This window comes from Bufo bufo, chromosome 9 (assembly GCF_905171765.1).
Source record: "Bufo bufo chromosome 9, aBufBuf1.1, whole genome shotgun sequence".
In the NCBI taxonomy this organism is placed as follows: Eukaryota; Metazoa; Chordata; class Amphibia; order Anura; family Bufonidae; genus Bufo; species Bufo bufo.
This window is the reverse complement of record NC_053397.1, coordinates 150,534,156-150,556,556: the sequence shown is the minus strand read 5'-3', so window position 1 is coordinate 150,556,556 and position 22,401 is coordinate 150,534,156. Positions and strand designations below refer to the sequence as shown.

At 47.3% G+C, this 22,401-nt stretch overlaps 1 long non-coding RNA gene across 1 annotated transcript; it reads left to right on the top strand.

Moving 5' to 3' along the window:
- Positions 1 to 271: 271 nt before the first annotated feature.
- LOC120978576 lies at positions 272 to 21,428 on the top strand. The gene is made up of 4 exons (XR_005774123.1): positions 272 to 282; positions 12,306 to 12,312; positions 17,578 to 17,584; positions 21,306 to 21,428. It is a non-coding gene; the product is annotated as an uncharacterized LOC120978576 (long non-coding RNA).
- Positions 21,429 to 22,401: the final 973 nt, after the last annotated feature.

Below are 22,401 nucleotides of genomic sequence, written 5' to 3'. Positions count from 1 at the left end.
TTGTGGCCTAAACATGTCTCAAGTGATGTCACATGCAACATTTTGTGTCAAAAGTCACACATTTTGCAGCTTTTTTGTGAGCTGTCCGTTCTCATGCCACTTTTAGCAGTGCAGTGAGAAACAGGTCAGGTTTTGCCAGTAGATCACTTTTAAGTCATATTTATGTCACGCAATTTTTAAAATGTCACAAAAAAGTCACAGCCACAGTGCAACTCCACACCAAGTAACTCCCAGGCGTACTTCCACTGAAATAGGTGTAACAACCTTACACTTGCACCAAATGTATAAACAATATTTGTGGTAGGGGCTGAGGTGTACGTCAGCTTGGAGTTGGGGGGGGGGACCTACCACCCTCCAGACCTATTATGGCTGAACTGTGCCCGGAGCCAGAGCGGGGTAGGCCTGTATATGTGGGCCACCCAAGAGAGTGGAATGAAAGAAGAAGGGTCGGGAGGGTGGGGCCTGAAGCGACCGTCCAGAGGTGAGGTCACAAGGGAATAAATAGGCCGACAGCCCCGCCCTCAAATGCAGGCTGTAACCAGCCTTAATACTTGTGGTAGGGGCTGAGGTGTACGTCAGCTTGGAGTTGGGGGGGGGGGACCTACCACCCTCCAGACCTATTATGGCTGAACTGTGCCCGGAGCCAGAGCGGGGTAGGCCTGTATATGTGGGCAAGAAGATTACCAACGCGTTAGGAGTGAAAAAATGTTTATTGAGTAAACTGGACAACTTACAAGGCCAGTGAACCAAAAGCCCTGGCAATCTCGACCTGCGGGTTAGGTATATACCTGGCAAAGCATGAAGAACGCCAGCGCCCCATCCTGCGGATAATATGCGCGGGAACCCGGTGTTTGGAGGCCGCGGAGGCGGCTCCTATACGGAAAGAATGCCCTGAAATCGTGTCTGGGTTATGCCCTAGCCCTGCCGCTAATGCGCGAACGTGGGACATGAACTGGGACGCGGAGAGAGGTCTGCCCTGGAGGGGAAGTAGCGGATCCTCTGGTGCTAGAGGAAGGAGAAACTCGGTCAGGGCCCCCAGTACCTTGATGGGGCACCAGGAGTTTGCTGTGGGAAAGAACCTAATCTCGACGGGAGGACCTGATTGACTAGTCTTGGATGAAGGGAGAAAAAGGGAAAACTGGTCACCTTGCCGGACGAGATGGCGTTTAAGGAGGGTGGAGCGCGTCAAGGCACTGGAAGTAAATTCCCCTGGTCTTAGGAAGCCATAAAACCCGAGATAGATTGCAGCCTTGATGACAAGGCTTGCTGGGTGCCCAAAGGGGGAACCGTCTAGGGCTAGAGACAGACTTTGAAATAACTCCCCAGAAATCGGCTGTCTCCGCGCTACTGGGCATGGGCTGATTTTTTGTATGCCCCTGAGGGTTGCCTTCACCGCCTGGTTGGCCAAAATTGATTGGCAGGTGGGATCGGCAAGCAGCCTGTAGTGCTGGACACCTGCTAGGTACCCCTTGATGGAATTGGAAGTGAGGTGTAGGTGGAGATGGCAGTGGGCGATGAATGCCATGACAAAGGTCACATAGTCCTGGCCGTTCTGCGGGTGGCTGAGCATGAAGCGCCGGAACGCCCTGTAGCCCGTGAGATAGTTCCTGGCGGTGTTCTTGGCCAAGGATCCCTGGACCAACTTCTTTGCGGATGCCACCAGCTGTCCTAGTCCATGGTCAGGAGGCTCAGGGGGGGAACGGGCGTGCCCACCGGATCTGCGTCTGGCATTGCCTGGAAGAAGACGGTGTAGTTAAAACGGGACAAGGCGTCCGCCACCACATTCTCAGCCCCCGCGATGTGGGAAGGGAATATATGAAAGTTGTGCCGTAGGGAAAGCCAAACCAACCTGCGGAGGAGGGACATGATGCTAGGTGATTTGGCCCTGCCTTTGGAGAGAACCTCTACCAGGATTAGGCTATCCGTGATGAAAGCTACGGGTTTGTAGGCCCAGAGGGGGCCCCAGACCTGGGCGGCCGCCACCAGCGGGTACAGCTCCAGAAGAGGGGAAGATTTGAGGGACTCGCCATCGAGGGAGAATTCCGCCGGCCACTTGCCAACCAGCCAGTGTGGGTGAAAAATGGCCGCAAACCCGCGAGAGGCGGCGGCGTCGGACTGAATCCTCGAGGAAAAGGCATCCAAGGAGGGCACGAAAAGGGAAATGCCATTCCAGGAAGTCAGAAAGGAGTGCCACATGAGGAGATCCGCGACCGCTTGGTTGTCAAGATGGACGACGGAATCCTGGTCCTGTGCCGAGGGGAGAAGAGAGAGGAGCCTAGACACGAAGGATCTCCCCTGGGGCATGATCCGGGAGGCGAAATTGAGGGAACCCAGGAGAGACTGCAACTCCAGCTTGGTAAGAACCCGGGAGGAAGCCGCGGTGGAGACTGCAGCCCTGATCCTAGCCAATTTCGCCTCCGGTAGACTAGCCTCCATGGCGACGGAATCTAACACGATGCCCAGGAAGGTGACCCTCGTGCCAGGGCCCTCGGTCTTGGAAGTGGCGACTGGAACCTGGAGACTGGAAAACAGCTGGAGGAGGACGTCCAGCCCGGAGGCTTCACCCCGGGGGTCTTGGACAATTAAGTAGTCGTCGAGATAGTGGATGACCATATCCAAACCCCCGTGGTGACCCAAGATCCAGTGCAGAGCGCCCGCGAACTGGTCAAATAACCAAGGGCTGCTCTTGGAGCCAAAGGTAAGTCTATTGGCAAAATAATACTTGTGACCCCACTTAATGCCATAAAATCCCCAGAGATGAGGTGCGATAGGAAGCAACTTGAAGGCATCCGCTATATCTGCCTTAGCGAGAAGGGCCCCTCTTCCTGACTGCAAGATGAATTTAATTGCTTCCCCTATGGTGGAATAGGACATTGAGAACTCTTCCGATGGAATCAGGGAATTCAAGCTGGGAGTGGAGGACATATGGGGCGCAGACAGGTCGTAAATTAACCTTTTTTTATTTGAGGATTGCTTGGAGACTAACCCGATCGGGCTAATCCTCCAGACATCAAAAGGGATGGAGTCGAATGGGCCCAGCAGGAACCCTTTCTGGACTTCTGTCAACAACAAGCTGTCGACTGCGCCCGGATCGTGCATGGCTGACTGCAGGTTTTTCCCCTCCCAGGACTCAAGAGGGAGGGCAATCAACCCAGTGTGGAAACCCCTCCTGAATCCTGAAAGGAGGAACTGGACCAGATGCTGATCGGGGTGCTCCTGTAAGAGGACAGCCAGCAAGTCGACGTTGATGTCGGCTAGTCATGACTTAGAGGGTTTCTTAGGACAGGAAGAACGGGGGTGAGCCCTAAAGCACAGGGAGCAGACGTGTAAGGCTCTGCAGCTGCCGAAACCGCACCCGCCTGCATTAAAATTGTTGCACACCTGGCTCTGTCCTAGGAACACGATGGGCCTGCCCAACTTGTCCACGGACGGCTGGCTTCTTTGGCCGGAAGGACCCGGGAGGGCCCGGTCAAGACCCGGAGTGGCCAGCAAGGGGCACCAGTCGGCCGTGTGCAAGATGGACTGGCATGTCGTGCAGGTGGGAGCTCTCAGCCCGGCGAAATGTCGGAAAAAGAGCTCCATGTCCAATATGGCCCAGTTGGTGACAAAATGAAACTGGGCCAAGGCTGCCGCAGCCTTGGCGGAAAATGAACGATGATAATCGTAAAAATTAAAGCCGCCATATTTGTATCCCAGATCCGTCAGGCGGTAAAGATATGTATCCAGTTCCTCCCGCCTGAGCGGATGGGCTGAGCAGACCACATCGCGATAAAGGCTAAATGCCAGCACGAATTCTGGAATAGAAAGCTTTCTATTCAGGCGGGCATCTTTCGCCCTGAGTAGCACTGCAACCTCCCCGCAGTTAATAACTCTATTTTCGGCCACATCCTGGGAGGCTATCAGGATGGACGCCAAGTTGATGTCCTTCCCAGCTAAAATGTCCTTCTTGATACCCTCAGGGACAAAGTAGGCTGGGGCAACAACAGGACCAGCGCTGAGCGTACCCAACGCAGGCTCCTGGGAAGACGAGGGAACAATCGCAGTGATTGCGGACGGAGGATCCTCTGAGCCACGAGACTCCAGCTCCGCAACTCTGGATTGGACGTCCGCCAAAGAACCGACGAGGCTGCTGACGGTGGCTTGCAGCTGGTGCAGCGACAGCTGGATGGAAGAGAGGGAGGACTGGGAATTGCCGCTCCCTGGCTCGGTCCTCAGGAGGCGATAGAGTTCCGCCTTTCGGGCCGAAGCTGGATGGGGAATACCCTTCTTATTCAGCTCAGCGATTAGTTTAGGGACAGTCCAACGCCTGAGAGATGGGCTCCCAGCGTGCCCTGAAACTGATGAGCCGGGACCCGAGAAGGAGTCCTCAATATCCGATGGTTGTGACATCTTGAACCTGTTAAAGAAAAGTCAAAACAAACAGACGACAAAGGGGAGGAGAGAGGAGAAGAAAGAGAAAAAAAAAAAAAAAAAAATTTTTTAATGAACAAAGGACCGGCATGAAATGAGGAGAGAGGCGTGAAGAAAACGTGATCCTACCCGAATCGCAGCAAAACTGGAACTCGCAACAGGAGGGTACTGGAGAGAGTACGGGGAAAAAATTTACCTGTGGACGTAAGCAAAGACAGGCACGAATAAACACCGCTTTAGGAGCCGACCAGCGAAAGAAGAAAAGAAAAGGACCAAGGTGGGGAGAAAAGATGGGAGAGGACCGTGGACGAGAGCGGGACCATGGGCGAAATGCAGAGTGCTGGGAAAAGGCCAGAAAGTGCCGCGGGCGGGGGCGGGTGAACAGGCGACAAGAGGAACTGAACGCCTCTGGTGCCTGCTGGAAGGACCTGGATGAGTCGAATGAAAAAATTATAGAATAGGCACGTGCTGTGACCACGAGGTGACCCGTGCGAGCAGGAGCACGGAAGAAGAGAAACGGGACCAGGTGATCCAGAAGGAGGCAGACCGGAACCGATGCCTGTGCAAAGCAGGAAGGAAAATGACCCTGCAACAGGAGTGAACTGAGAGGTGCCTGACCAGGTGGACCTGACGTGCTCAAGAGCGCTTATAAGGAACGTGAAAGGGTGAATCAAGGACGACAGTGACAGAGCGAGCCTGGGCGATCCAGGACGACAGGGACAGAGCGAGCCTGGGCGATCCAGGATGACAGGGACAGCGCGAGCCTGGGCGAACCGGGAAGACAGGGACAGCGTGAGCCTGGGCGATCCAGGACGACAGGGACAGAGCGAGCCTGGGCGATCCAGGACGACAGGGACAGAGCGAGCCTGGGCGATCCAGGACGACAGGGACAGAGCGAGCCTGGGCGATCCAGGACGACAGGGACAGAGCGAGCCTGGGCGATCCAGGACGACAGGAACAGAGCGAGCCTGGGCGATCCAGGACGACAGGAACAGAGCGAGCCTGGGCGATCCAGGACGACAGGAACAGAGCGAGCCTGGGCGATCCAGGACAACAGGGACAGAGCGAGCCTGGGCGATCCAGGACAACAGGGACAGAGCGAGCCTGGGCGAACCAGGACGACAGGAACAGAGCGAGCCTGGGCGATCCAGGACAACAGGGACAGAGCGAGCCTGGGCGATCCAGGACGACAGAGACAGCGTGAACCTGGGCGAGCCAGGAAGACAGCGATAAGGCGAGCCCGAGCGAACCAAGGAGACTGGAATAATACAAGTCTGGGCGACCCAGGATGACAGAAAAAGAGCCTGGGCGAACCAGGAAGATAGCAAAACGAGCCTGGGCGGTCGCGGTAGACCACCTAAGACATGTGAGAGCAAAAACGACACTTGTGGAGATAGTACGATAACATATGCGAGATACCTGGAGAACCCAGAAACTTGAAGAGTCGCTACCTGGCTGAACGGGAAGTCTGGAAACCCTGCAACCGCAGTCCTGTTCATATGGGAAAAAAACTTATCAGCACCCAGACATGACCAGAGAAACAAGAAACCCTGAGCTCAACATGGTACGAGACAGCCTGAAAACAGCATTCAGAGCACGAAAGGAAGGCCTGATTAAGAGCTATACCACCCTCCTCCATCCACGCACCAGTCCGGGAAGCTGGCAGAGCCCCGTGTCTGTGCCAAAAGGGGCGGCATGGCAGCAATGCCAGGAACCCTGAGCACGGAGGACAGCCCCACGCCACTAAGCCCTGCAATGTGCCCCGGAGGGTGACACACAAGTGGAGCCGACCACGCGTGCACGGGAGGCGACACCACACCACAGCGCCACAAATGATCACACAGGAAGGCGGCAAGGGATGCGGAGGTGCACACGTGCACAGGAGGGCGGCACAACAAGTGTTATGGACAAGGTAATGAGAGTCATATGGGGATGGCATGAGGAATATGTCTATATAGGGAACCACACAACATTGAGGAACCTGCTGGACAAAACAAGGACATAATAAAATTGAACATAGGCAGCAGAGCAGTGCGTGCCCCCTTTTTTTTTTTTTTTTTTTATCATACCCCAGCTCTGCTACACCGCTGAAGACCTGAGGCGCAGGGGGAGCCGAGCGGAACAGTCCGCCCCCACCTGAAGCGCTGCGGGCGCCGGACCCGCCGAACCCCGCTGTGGACCAAAACAGACTTGACGAGAGGAGGCTCTCCCGGAGCTGGAAAGAAGAGAAGGACTGGCCGGGCCCGGCCGGGCGATGCACGAACGCTGCCCCCAGCCGAGGCAGCCCAGGGAGCCACCCGGAAGTGACGCGACCGCGAACCGGAAGTGACGGGGCGGAACGGAGAAGCCAGCCTGAAGCGACCGTCCAGAGGTGAGGTCACAAGGGAATAAATAGGCCGGCAGCCCCGCCCACAAATGCAGGCTGTAACTAGCCTTAATACGCATCACATTCATAAATAATAAAACTTCAAATACAGCAACAATTATAATTCCCCCCTTAGGACTTATTCACGTCATTGATCCTCGTCCATGTTCTGTCCATGTTCTCCACACAGATCCACTGAATTCTATATTTATATATAGATGGCTGTGTTTTACCCCAGGCTATACAGGAAAATACAGGATCATGCATTTTTTTGGTCCATTTTTTATACAGAGCAAACCCATTATTTTCAAAATGGGTTTGGTCCATTTTCCATTGATTCATTGCACAGAAAATTGGTTAAAAGCTTGTAAAAAAAGGTTTGTGTCCCTAAAACGGATCAACCATGGTGAAAACACATTGAGACACATCCTAAACTGCGTCTGTAAAACAGACATGGATGTGGCCTAATTATATTGAACAAATATGTACATTTAAAGAAGTTGTCCACTTTCTGGTTACTGTTGACCAATGTGTTTGTAAGATCACTATTTGGCAACAAAGCACTGCCGGAAATATTCACCAGAAATGTGAATGTAGCCTTACTAGTATAGGCTTTGTTGAAAATATGCTCCATTTTCTATATTTCATAAGACATGCTCCATGTTTTGTCCATAAAATGGCTGCTGATGGAGGGCCATGTGACCATGTGTCCTCCATTCAAATACACTACACCTGCCATCTGCACTTGAGAGTTTGGCGCAAGTGTAGTATGTTAGGATGGAGGAGGCTAAGTGCCACATGACCCCCCATCAATGGCCATCTTATGGACAGGACCTCTGTGCAGCCAGTACAGAATATTTGCCTAAGCAGGGAGCTTGGCTTATGAAATATAGTGAATGTCACAGAATATCAATGAAGACTATATTAGTAAGTGCCATATACACTCACCTAAAGAATTATTAGGAACACCTGTTCTATTTCTCATTAATGCAATTATCTAGTCAACCAATCACATGGCAGTTGCTTCAATGCATTTAGGGGTGTGGTCCTGGTCAAGACAATCTCCTGAACTTCAAACTGAATGTCAGAATGGGAAAGAAAGGTGATTTAAGCAATTTTGAGCGTGGCATGGTTGTTGGTGCCAGACGGGCCGGTCTGAGTATTTCACAATCTGCTCAGTTACTGGAATTTTCACGCACAACCATTTCTAGGGTTAACAAAGAATGGTGTGAAAAGGGAAAAACATCCAGTATGCGGCAGTCCTGTGGGCGAAAATGCCTTGTGGATGCTAGAGGTCAGAGGAGAATGGGCCGACTGATTCAAGCTGATAGAAGAGCAACGTTGACTGAAATAACCACTCGTTACAACCGAGGTATGCAGCAAAGCATTTGTGAAGCCACAATACGCACAACCTTGAGGCGGATGGGCTACAACAGCAGAAGACCCCACCGGGTACCACTCATCTCCACTACAAATAGGAAAAAGAGGCTACAATTTGCACGAGCTCACCAAAATTGGACTGTTGAAGACTGGAAAAATGTTGCCTGGTCTGATGAGTCTCGATTTCTGTTGAGACATTCAAATGATAGAGTCCGAATTTGGCGTAAACAGAATGAGAACATGTATCCATCCTCTGATGGGCTACTTCCAGCAGGATAATGCACCATGTCACAAAGCTCGAATCATTTCAAATTGGTTTCTTGAACATGACAATGAGTTCACTGTACTAAAATGGCCCCCACAGTCACCATATCTCAACCCAATAGAGCATCTTTGGGATGTGGTGGAACGGGAGCTTCGTGCCCTGGATGTGCATCCCTCAAATCTCCATCAACTGCAAGATGCTATCCTATCAATATGGGCCAACATTTCTAAAGAATGCTATCAGCACCTTGTTGAATCAATGCCACGTAGAATTAAGGCAGTTCTGAAGGCAAAAGGGGGTCCAACACCGTATTAGTATGGTGTTCCTAATAATTCTTTAGGTGAGTGTAGTCATATTACATACACACTAGTCACAAGTAGACAGACACAAAATGGCCAACCCCTGTAAGGGTGGGGGTGGCACTTGAAATATACTTATAATGCTTACATGATAAGACTTCTGCTGAACCATAATTTGATAGGCTTTATTAGATATTATGTGTAAAATATTTGATCAAAAAGCATAGGCCCACTCACCACGACAATTGTGGAATGGGTGCGGACAACACTTGCGGACGTTTGAATGGAACCTAAGGGTGTATAAAGTCCTACCTCCTATCAGTTGGCGTTCCTGAGAGTATGTGATAAGGTGAGTTTCACACCTGTTCACATGGTGCAGTGCTGCGTGGCGGCCATTGTTGCTTTGGTGCTGGCGGGTTAGTGGGGCCCAGTGCCAGGGTGGCTTTGCCAGACAGCGGGGGTGCTGTTTGACTGCTGGGTCTCGCTGCCTGCTGGTGCGGTGCTGCGGCGCTGGTGGTCGCCACGCAGCGATGCGCCAAATTTAGAGTAGGTTCACATTCAAAGAGGCAACCTTGTTTTGGTGAGTGGGCTTATGCTTTTTGATCAAATTGTATACTAATGCCTCATGTACAGCATGCAATATTGGGGTAGGTATACAAGATAAATTGCACTGAGAAGCGATGATAATTATGCTGAGAAGCAGTTATTAGATAAAAGCATAGTATTGAGGATGTGCGATCCAGTTTCACTCTTATATTTTACACGTTTATTAGATATTATAATTAACTTTCATTATGGAAGGAAAAAAATGCTCATCTCTAGCCAACAAATAAGTGGCACTTTAAGGCCTCATGCACACGACAGTTGTTTTTTGCGTTCGCAAATTGTGGGTCCGCTAAAAAAAAAAGAATGCAGCATCCGTTTTTTTTGGAGGATCTGTTTTTTTTCCACAGATCCCTTGTAATAAATGCCTATCCTTGTCCGCAAATGTGAAAAAAGTAGGACATGCACTATTTTTTTTGCTGAAGGGAAACACGGACAACGGACGCGGAACACAAACGGATGAACTATCAGCATTTTTTTGCTGACCCATTGAAATGAATGGGTCCCTATCCTATCCTTAAAAAAAATGGAACGGAGGCCAAAGACATAGACAAAATGTCATATTGATGCCCTGACAACTGCTGAAAGTATTTTTAACTGAAAGTTAACTGAAAGTAATAATTAACTATGTTATAAGGGGAAATAATACAATCTACAGAACACCGATCCCAAGCCCGAACTTCTGTGGAGAAGTTCGGGTTTGGGTACCAAACATGCGCGATTTTTCTCACGCGAGTGCAAAACGCATTACAATGTTTTGCACTCGCGCGGAAAAATCGCGGGTGTTCCCGCAACGCACCCACACATTTTCCCGCAATGCCGGTGTGAACCCAGCCTAAGGCTAGTTTCAGACGATTGTGAGAGTAGGTGAGTAGTAGCCTGGACAGAGGGGCGGCTGTGGATGTAGTGTTTCTGGATTTTGCAAAGGCTTTTGATACTGTCCCTCATAGACATTTTATAGGTAAAGTAAGATCTATTGGCTTGGAAAGTATAGTTTATAGTGGCTGAAGGACCGTGTCCAGAGAGTTGTGGTCAATGATTCCTATTCAGAATGGTCCCAGGTTATAAGTGGTGTACTCCAAGGTTCAGTTCTGGGCCCTTTATTATTTAATTTATTTATTAATGATATTGAGGACGGGATTAATAGCACCATTTCTATTTCTGCAGATGACACTAAGTTGTGTAGTACTGTGTAGTCTATGAAAGATGTCCATAAGGCTACTTTCACACTGGTGTTTTGGCTTTCCGTTTGTGAGATCCGTTCAGGGCTCTCACAAGCGGTCCAAAACGGATCAGTTTTGCCCTAATGCATTCTGAATGGAAAAGGATCCACTCAGAATGCATCAGTTTGCCTCCGCTCCGTCTCCATTCCGCTTTGGAGGCGGACACCAAAACTCTGCTTGCAGCGTTTTGGTGTCCGTGTGACGAAACTGAGCCAAACGGATCCGTTCTGACTCACAATGTAAGTCAATGGGGACGAATCCATTTTCTATGACACAATTTGGCACAACAGAAAACGGATCCGTCCTCTATTGACTTTCAATGGAGTTCATGACTGTTAAAGATAATACAAACGGATCCATTCTGAACGGATGCAGACGGTTGTATTTTCTGAATGGATCTGTCTGTGCAGATCCATGACGGATCCGCACCAAACACAAGTGTGAAAGTAGCCTTAACTACAAGATGACTTGAACACTCTGAGTGATTGGGCATCAGCTTGGCAAATGAGGTTCAATGTGGATAAATGGAAAGTTCTGCATCTTGGTAGTAATAATGTCTGTGACTGGAATTCACATCATAAGTCATTATAATGCTGTGAGTTCACTTCACAGCGGTCAGTCGGGGAAATACCTCTCACACACGGAACATGTTTCCTGGAATGAACACACATCTTATACCAGCCTTTGTTTTTTTTTATTGGTTTGTAAATGCCATGAAATTTATGGGAATTTTACAAGCATTTTCTGAGGTGGCCGTTCTTTAATCAAGCATTTTTTTTTCTTTCATATGTTGAAATCTATTGGAAAATGTCTGAAAAAATTCTGTGATTTCAAAAAGACACCAAGGGAACAAAATACGCCAAAACTTCACTACAAAGAAACCAAAACAAATTTTGTAGGGTGTTTAATAATTTCCAGCATGTAACGTGGCTGCTATGAATTAAAATGCAGGGAAAAAAAATGCTGCGTATTTAAAAAAAGACATGCCACCGTCATAGCAGCAGAAAATCCTCCTAGGACCGTTTCTATGGAAAAATATACTGTCAAACCACAAAGAAATGCCAGGAAAATTAGACCTGTGGTATCCAATTGTTGGTGGTTACCCTAAAGTTAACGGAGAAACACTTCATACCCCCCCCCCCCACCACCACCACCACCCAAAAAAAATACACACACAAATTTGGAAGCATGTTTCATTTTTTCCGAAACACAGTATATATACTCCTGAAGATAATTAATGGTGCCGCATGTGAGCTTCAGAAATCAGCTAATCATGCAATCACTCGATGGTTTATAAATACATGCAAACAAATTGAGAAATAGGCTTCTATTTGCAGAATAGCTTACTCCCCAGAGCTGTAGTGAACATCAAAAGTGCTTCTCTAAATTACTCGAAATTTCCTGAAAGTTTGGTGCTCAATGAATAAACCAAGTTGAATTTAGATGGCATTTTTTGTATTTTTACTTTGTACATGCACAGTCATCTCGTCTGACCCTGTCAATGAAGATGGGGAGGGAGGGTCTGACAGAGGAAGCAGGAGGAGGAAAGGTGCCCATATTGGTTGGACCTGCCCTCAATGCCCTTAACTGCTCATTTGCATATGAATTTAAGGTACTTTCTAAGCGGTAGATCACAAAGTGAGAGTAATTATTATATTCAGTTGAACTAGCCTTGAGTTTCCTAGTGACAGACTCCCTTTAATATGTTCTGTATAAAAAAGGCATAAAAAACGGAATAAAAAATACACTGTGTAAGCCAGTCCTAGTGTGCACATAACAATAAAGATAATGGTACATGAATTATTTAAGGGCAGAAAAGGCTTGTAATCCAAGTGAAAGAACTATACCGTTCCAGGTATATGCCAGCTTATTGCATGCACGTGTTTCCTGGCAGCGGTGTCTCTCTCACTGGAGCAAAGGAAGGTTGGAATCCAACATGGCTAATCCTTCTTTTCCCCAACATCTGACATCGGCAGGACAGTCAGAAGACCCCTGGCTGAGCCTGACTGTGATTCTGGAACCACAAGTCAGATCCACACCTTACACTTCCTTCATATGTTATATTCCATTCTATTTGAAGAACAGATAAAAAAACAAAAAGGCTCCAATCCCAAATGGCTAAAATGGACAGAAACAAAAGCAATATTTAAAGTTAGTTATAAAAGATTAACTTCATGGGTTCCCTTCACCCTCCTTCTTATATTGATCCTTTTACGCCACCAGTAAGATTAATGCAAGAAGAGGTTAATGCTGAATCAACATGGCAGCTTTAGGTGGCATTTACACTCTAAATGATTGTATTAAAGCCAGTGCCCATGATGAGATTTCAAATGACGCAGTGATTCCCATGGCACACAGATTGTTTCAACTAAGTGGCAAAGTGGTTTGGAGATAATACCACACACTATTCACAGAGCATAGCGAGAATAAGCTTTGTCTGAGGAAAATGAAGACAAAATTCCTGTGTCCAACACAATTACCAGGTCTGAGGCGTTCTCAGCCACTGAGGACACTTTCCTGGCAGAAACACATGACCCTTCCTTACTGCAAGGATAGAGAGGGAGATTCCATGTAGAATATAGGCTAGACACAATGGACGCACACTTCCCTTTCTTTTCACATGACTTTGCCTGTACTTCTCCCACTTTCTAGCTTCAGTTCCCTACACACAGATTTGCACTGACATTTTTGGAGCGATAAAAATTGTAGAATAACTGCATCTTTTTTTGGGCCACCTGCTGTTTTTCACTGTTTTGTGTGGCATTTGCCCACTACCATTTTCATTCTGCCATTTTCCCTGTTGAGTTAGGCTACTTTCACACTAGCGGTTTTCTTTTCCGGCATAGAGTTCCGTCACAGGGGCTCTATACCGGAAAATAACTGATCCGTCATATCCCTATGCATTCTGAATGGAGAGTAATCCGTTCAGTTTGCATCAGGATGTCTTCAGTTCAGTCATTTTGACTGATCAGGCAAAAGACAAAACCGTAGCATGCTACGGTTTTATCTCCGGCGCAAAAAAACTGAAGACTTGCCTGAATGCCGGATCCGGCATTTTTTTCCCATAGGAATGTATTAGTGCCGGATCCGGCATTCAAAATACCGGATCCGTCCTTCCAGTCTGCGCATGCTCAGAGCGGTATTGTGAAAAAAGATACAAGACGGATCCGTCTGTCCGCATGACAAGCGGAGAGACGGATTCGTTCTTGCAATGCATTCGTGAGATGGATCCGCATCCGGATGCGTCTCACAAATGCTTTCAGTCACATCCAGATCGGCGCATCCGGCAGGCAGTTCCGACGACAGAACTGCTTGCCGGATCACACTGCCGCAATTGTGAAAGTAGCCTAAATATAAATCACCTGAAAAAATGTCAAGATCTACAGCCTTCTGCGTTTTTTTTTTTAAAGAAGCTAAAAAGACAAATGCCACATACTTAATAATGGCAGTAGGAAAGATATGCTTATGTATCCCGCCTTTATTATTTCCACAGACCTTCAGATAACATCTGATGTTGGCGTTTTTACAGCAAAAAAAAAAACATGCACCAAACACACAGGTGCAAAAACACCAGCAAAAACCTAATTGCGAATGCTCCCTTAAATGGAATCTGTCACATTGAACAGGGTATCTGATCTACATGCAGAGTTGTACCTTCCATCACTGCTATGATGACCTGGTGGAATGTCGGGGCAGAAGGTGGTGGGTGGGAGACGCTGAACTTCTTCTTACGGTGTGTTCCCAAGAAAAAAACCTTTTCATGCAGTCACTAGGGAGAGTTCAGTGCAAAGGAGTTTTTTACAGCTTCCACTGCAGTCACTGGTAGCTGTGTAAATTCCTATGCATTGAGCTCCCCTTATGGACAGCTTCATCTAGGCAGTTTAGCATACACTAAGGCCTCTTTCACACGGGCGTGTCCGGATTAGGTCCGGATGCGTCCCAGTGCATTGCGGCAAACCCGCGCGAGTAGGAATGCAATTGCAGTCAGTTTTGACTGCAATTGCGTTCCGATGTTCAGTTTTTATCGTGCGGGTGCAATGTGTTTTGCACGCACGTGATAAAAAACCGACTGTGGTACCCAGACCCGAACTTCTTTACAGAAGTTCAGGTTTGGGTTAGTTGTAGAGTAGATTGTATTATTTCCCCTTATAACATGGTTATAAGGGAAAATAATAGCATTCTGAATACAGAATGCATAGTACAATAGGGCTGGAGGGGTTAAAAAAAATAAAAAAAATGATTTAACTCACCTTAATCCACTTGTTCGCGCAACCGGCATCTCTTCTGTCTTCATCTGTGAGCAATAGGACCTTTGATGACGTCACTGCGTTCATCACATGGTTCATCACATGATCCATCACCATGGTGATGGATCATGTGATGAGCGTAGTGACGTCATCAAAGGTCCTATTGCTCACAGATAAAGACAGAAGATATGCCGGCTGCGCGAACAAGTGGATTAAGGTGAGTTAATTTTTTTTAAAAATTTTTTTAACCCCTCCAGTCCTATTTTACTATGCATTCTGTATTCAGAATGCTATTATTTTCCCTTATAACCATGTTATAAGGGGAAATAATAATGATCGGGTCCCCATCCTGATCTTCACCTAGCAGCCGTGCGTGAAAATCGCACCCCATCCGCACTTGCTTGCGGATGCTTGCGATTTTCACGCAACCCCATTCATTTCTATGGGGCCTGCGTTACGTGAAAAACGCACAAAGAGGAGCATGCTGCGATTTTCACGCAACGCACAAGTGATGCGTGAAAATCACTGCTCGTGTGCACAGCTCCATAGAAATGAATGGGTCAGGATTCAGTGCGGGTGCAATGCGTTCAACTCACGCATCGCATCCGCGCGGAATACTCGCCCGTGTGAAAGGGGCCTAAGGGATGCTGCAAACAAAGATTTCTCAGGGTAGTTATGCTAGCAGGTGTAAATGTATTGAGAAATGCAGTGTTCAGAATGAGTAGATATACACTCACCTAAAGAATTATTAGGAACACCTGTTCTATTTCTCATTAATGCAATTATCTAGTCAACCAATCACATGGCAGTTGCTTCAATGCATTTAGGGGTGTGGTCCTGGTCAAGACAATCTCCTGACAATCTCCTGAATGTCAGAATGGGAAAGAAAAGTGATTTAAGCAATTTTGAGCGTGGCATGGTTGTTGGTGCCAGACGGGCCGGTCTGAGTATTTCACAATCTGCTCAGTTACTGGGATTTTCAAGCACAACCATTTCTAGGGTTTACAAAGAATGGTGTGAAAAGGGAAAAACATCCAGTATGCGGCAGTCCTGTGGGCGAAAATGCCTTGTGGATGCTAGAGGTCAGAGGAGAATGGGCCGACTGATTCAAGCTGATAGAAGAGCAACGTTGACTGAAATAACCACTCGTTACAACCGAGGTATGCAGCAAAGCATTTGTGAAGCCACAACACGCACAACCTTGAGGCGGATGGGCTACAAAAGCAGAAGACCCCACCGGGTACCACTCATCTCCACTACAAATAGGAAAAAGAGGCTACAATTTGCACGAGCTCACCAAAATTGGACTGTTGAAGACTGGAAAAATGTTGCCTGGTCTGATGAGTCTCGATTTCTGTTGAGACATTCAAATGGTAGAGTCCGAATTTGGCGTAAACAAAATGAGAACATGTATCCATCCTCTAATGGCTACTTCCAGCAAGATAATGCACTATGTCACAAAGCTCGAATCATTTCACATTGGTTTCTTGAACATGACAATGAGTTCACTGTACTAAAATAGCCCCCACAGTCACCAGATCTCAACCCAATAGAGCATCTTTGGGATGTGGTGGAACGGGTGCTTCGTGCCCTGGATGTGCATCCCTCAAATCTCCATCAACTGCAAGATGCTATCCTATCAATATGGGCCAACATTTCTAAAGAATGCTATCAGCACCTTGTTGAATCAATGCCACGTAGAATTAAGGCAGTTCTGAAGGCAAAAGGGGGTCCAACACCGTATTAGTATGGTGTTCCTAATAATTCTTTAGGTGAGTGTATATATACATAGAGTACATTCAGTGTAAAGAAGAACAAGGAGCCCTAGAAGGAGAGATTTAGCCTCCACAGAATCCTGATCTCATTATCACTGTGTATGCCTGGGATTAGGCTACTTTCACACTGGCGTTTCTGGGTCCGCTTGTGAGATCCGTTTCAGGCGTTTCCAAAACGGATCAGTTCAGCCCCAATGCATTCTGAATTGATAAGGATCCGTTCAGAATGCATCAGTTTGGCTGCATTTGGTCTCCGTTGCGCTTTTGAGGCGGACACCAAAACGCAGCTTGCAGCGTTTTGGTGTCCGCCTGACGAAGCGGAGCCAAAATGGATACGTCCTGACTTACAATGTAAGTCAATGGGGATGGATCCGTTTTCACTGACAAAATATGGTGCAATTGAAAACGGATCCGTCCCCCATTGACTTTCAATGTAAGTCAGGACGGATCCGTTTTGAAAGAATAATGCAAACAGATCCGAATCTGAACGGATACAAGCGTTTGCGTTATCGGTGCAGATCCGTCTGTGCAGATACAAGACGGATCCGCACCGAATGCAGGTGTGAAAGTAGCCTTACATGAAGAGACAGAAGGATCTGAGCAAGCCTACATCCACAAAAGATCTGTGGATACCTCTCCAAGATGTCTGGGACAACCTCCCTGCAGATGTTCTCCATCATCTGTGTGCAAGTGTACCTAGAAGAATTGATGCTGTTTTGAAAGTAAAGGGTGGTCACACCAAATTTTGATTTGATACAGATGTCTCTTTACTTCATTCACTTTGTATTTTGTTAATTGATAAAAATGAACCATTAACTTTTATACAGTGCAAAATGGATAGATAGCTTAATTCCTCCCTTCACTTCAATGCGGTATGTAGTCCACACAGAAATCCACCTTAGCTTTTTTCTCCTTTAGGAAGGAAAGATAATATGTATATATTTTCCCAGAAACCCACAGGTTTAGAAGACTCCTCACATGTACTAGGTGCTCAGGAGCTCTCCTTAAAGATAAATAGTAACCCCCAGGTCCCAACCAAGGTCTCTCATCTAGCTTTAAGCCATTCTCTCTGCTTTACATAATCGACAAGCTAGGTTATGTATCAAAATCTGTTTAAAAGGTTAAGTATTGATTTATTGGATGGATACTTAAAGGGGTACTCCGGGCTTAACCATTTTTTTCCCTTTAAAAATCTAACCTGTGGAGGAAAGATTAATGATCACATACTTACCTTCCAGAGTGCAGCCGTTCCTGAGATCTGCTCCTGCTCACTTGGTCCCTCCAGATGGCTTTTCTTTGCTTCCTGTCTTCGCTTCCTTTTTCCAGCAGGAGATGGATCATCACTAGTGACGTCACCGCCTCCTGCTGGAGAAAGCGGTGGCCGGCAGTCTTCACAGCGCACTAGGTTGAATGCTAGTGCGTATGTGCAGGACCGCCGGCCACTCTCTGTATCGTACATGCTTCTATGTGAAGCCTGTACTGACTCCTGCACAGTGCGATGTAAGCGCTGTGCAGGAGTGACAGCATAGTGATCAGACAGAGAGGCTGATTGCTATGCTGCGGATCTCACTGGGGGCACTCACTGGCAAATTGGGATGGGGGAGCGGCACTGTGGAATTGTGGATGCCACTCTGGGGCAATGAGGATCGCACATGGGGGCACTGGATTTCACTGGGGCACAGTGGATGACACATGGGGGCAATGGATGGTACAAGGGGGTAATGGATGGCACAATGGGGGAACTGGATGGCACAAGGGGGCAATGGATGGCACAAGGGGGGCAATTGATGGCAAAAAAGGGGGCATGCATGGCATAGTGGGGGTACTGGATGGTACTAGGGGGCACTGAATGGCACAAGGGGGCACTGGCTGACAAATAGGGCGCATTGGATGGCACTAGGGGCACTGGATGTCACTGTTATGGGGCACACTGGATGTCACTGTTATGGGGGTACTGTGGACGTCACTGTTATGGGGGCACTATGGACGTCACTGTTTTGGGGGCAATGTGGATGTCACTTTTATGGGGGCACTGTGGACGTCACTGTTATGGGAGCAATGTGGATGTCACTGTTATGGGGGCACTGTGGATGTCATTGTTATGGACGCACTGTGGATGTCACTGTTATGGGCGCTGAGTATAAGTGATGGGGCTCGTGCACAGAACCGTATCTGTTTTTGCGGTCTGCAAGTCGCGGATCCACTAAATAAGGATACTGTCCGTGTGCGATTCTCATTTTTTTGCAGTCCCATTGAGTTCTATGGGTTTTAGATCTGCATTATGAGGACCATAATAGGACATGTTCTATCTTTCGCAAAACTGACATACGGATGTGGAAAGCACAGGGACTTCATCAGTGTGTTTTTTACATCCGTATGTCAGTTCCAGTAAAGACAGAACATGTCCTATTGTGGTCCTCAAAATGAGGACCTCAAATCCATGGAACTCAGTGGGACTGCAAAAAATGTGGATCGCAAAATGGACACGGTCGTGTGCACACTCTGGAGATAGTGAGGAAAGAGCCTGTGGACTGTCAGTGATGGGATTAGATACACCGCTCAGCAGGCTGTATCACACAGGATAGGATTAGATACAGATGTGTTTGGATACGGTGAGGTAAGAGCCTGCAGACGGTCAGTGATGGGATTAGATACACAGCTCAGCAGGCTGTATCACACAGGATAGGATTAGATACACATGTGAGGGCAGAGCCTGTGGATGGTCAGTGATGGGATTAGATACACGGCTCAGCAGGCTGTATCACACAGGATAGGATTAGATAAAGATGTGAGGGAAGAGCCTGTGGACTGTCAGTGATGGGATTAGATACACGGCTCAGCAGGCTGTATCACACAGCATAGGATTAGATACACATGTGAGGGCAGAGCCTGTGGACGGTCAGTGATGGGATTAGATACACGGCTCAACAGGCTGTATCACAGAGGATAGGATTAGATAAAGATGTGAGGGCACCGCCTGTGGTCGGTCAGTGATGGGATTTAGACACTGAGGGAGAAGTAGATTCCTGTCTGGGTGTAGAAAGATGGACACAGGAGTTGTGGAGGGTGTAGCTGCTGCCGGTGTTCCGTTAAATTATGGTACCTGTTAAAATCTGGTACCCTCGTCACTTCCGCTATGTATCTCGTCACTTCCGCTATGACGTACCGCTTGAAAAGGAGTCGGCACCAGATTGGCTGAAAAGAAGGCGTGTTGGCGCCTGTGGACAAGCAACCTGGGTACCATAATTTTACATTCAGCGCCTGTGAACGCACAGAGGGAGGGAGGGAGTGAGTGACGCACACACGCAAGGACCGTAATTTTACATTCAGCGCCTGTGAAAGCGCAGAGGGAGGGACGCACACAGGGAGGGAAGGAACAACCAACCTGGGTACTGTCATTTTACTTTCAGTGCCTGTGAACACGCGCGGAGGTAGGGTACCGTCGATTTACGGGCCACCGCGCATGCGTGAACCAGATTGCATTTTGAACGCTTATATACTGCCTGTCTAAAAAAAGTCACTACCAAAAAAAAGCCTTTAGCTTTGATTACGTCACGCATTCGCTGTGGCATTGTTTCGATAAGCTTCTGCAATGTCACTAGATTTATTTCCATCCAGTGTTGCATTAATTTTTCACCAAGATCTTGCATTGATGATGGTAGAGTCTGACTGCTGCGCAAAGCCTTCTCCAGCATATCCAAAAGATTCTCAATGGGGTTAAGGTCTGAACTCTGTGGTGGCCAATCCATGTGTGAAAATGATGCCTCATGCTCCCTGAACCACTCTTTCACAATCTGAGCCTGATGAATCCTGGCATTGTCATCTTGAAATATGCCCCTGCCATCAGGGAAGAAAAAATCCATTGATGGAATAACCTGGTCATTCAGTATGTTCAGGTAGTCAGCGGACCTCATTCTTGGAGCACATACTGTTGCTGAACCTAGACCTGACCAACTGCAGCAGCCCCAGATCATAGCACTGCCCCCACCGGCTTGTACAGTAGGCGCTAGGCACTAGGCATAATGGGTGCATGACCTCATCTGCCTCTCTTCTAACCCTGATGCGCCCATCACTCTGGAACAGGGTAAATCTTGACTCATCAGACCACATGACCTTCTTCCATTGCTCCAGAGTCCAATCTTTATGCTCCCTAGCAAATCGAAGCCTTTTTTTTCTGGTTTGCCTCACTGATTAGTGGTTTTCTTATGGCTACACAGCTGTTCAGTCCCAATCCCTTGAGTTCCCTTCGCATTGTGCGTGTGGAAATGCTCTTACTTTGACTATTAAACATAGCCCTGAGTTCTACTGTTGTTTTTCTTCAATTTTATTTCACCAAATGTTTAAGTGATCGCCGATCACGATCATTCAGGATTTTTATCCCGCCACATTTCTTCCTCGAATACGATGGGTCCCCACTATCCTTCCAGTTTTTATTAATGTGTTGGACAGTTCTTAATCCGATTTTAGTAGTTTCTGCAATCTCCTTAGATGTTTTCTCTGCTTGATGCATGCCAATGATTTGACCCTTCTCAAACAGACTAACATCTTTTCCACGACCACGAGATGTGTATTTCGACATGGTTGTTTAAGAAATTAGAAGCAACTCATTGCACCAGTTGGGGTTAAATAACTTATTGCCAGCTGAAAGATAATCGCCCATGCAGTAATTATCCAATAGGAGGCTCAGAACTATTTGCTTAGTTAAATCCAAGTGGCAACTTTTTTTTGGGACAGGCAGTGTATATATGTATATACAAGTGGCGATCAAAATTAGAGAACAACACACAATTTCCGAAATGTCAAGGTCATAGTGTAGTCCTATGTGAATATATCCTAACATGAGTACAATAGCAGTATTTTAATATTATTTCATACATTGTATTTATTCTAAAGCACAGAATAAAAATGTAAATTAGATAATTGAAAAAGACCACTGATCAAAATTAAAGAACACTTTCAGATACCTGCAAGTTATTGGTGTTAATCTGGCAACTGGTGCTAATTTCCTTAATGATCTGACAAACCCTATTTAACTGTCAGCCTAGCTTTCCAGTTTTCACTGACTTTGCCAAAATGGTGTGCCGTTCCAAAGTGACTGAAACCCTCCGGCAGCAGGTTGTCCAGATAAAGACCAAAGGGGTGACCCGATCAGCTATAGCAAGAGAAGTTAGTTGTTCCAAGTCTGTGATTTCTAGAATATTGCATCTTTACAACATCCCAAACTCATTCAAGTCCCCCTAAAGGCTGGTCGCCCTTGAAAGACAAATGCAAGAGATGACAGGATAATGCGGATAATCTCCATGGGTAATCGTTTCAACACTGCAGCTGGAATTGCTCCCCAGTTCAGTACTGAACAGGGTAAAGATCTGTCTCGTCATACAGTGTCTCGACATTTAAGAGCATTAGGACTGAAAGCCCACTCTGCAGTGACCAAACCTCTCATTAGCAGAAAGAACCAAAAGGCTAGACTCGCCTTAGCTGAGGAGCATGTTGTGTGGACAGAGGAGAAGTGGTCTAGAGTTCATTTTAGTGATGAAAGCAAGTTTAATTTATTTGGGTCTGAGGGGAAACATTATGTTCATCGACAAACTGGGGAAAGACTGAACCCAAAGTGTGTAAAGAAGTCAGTGAAAAGTGGAGGAGGAAGTGTCATGGTTTGGGGAATGTTTTCTGCAGCAGGAGTTGGACCTCTCATACAGATACATGGCAGAGTGAATGCAAGTGTGTATCAGAACCTTCTTCAACAACACATGGTTCCTTCCTTGCGTTCCTCACTCAATCAGCCAGCAATTTTCATGCAGGACAATGCCCCCTGTCACACAGCAAAACGGGTA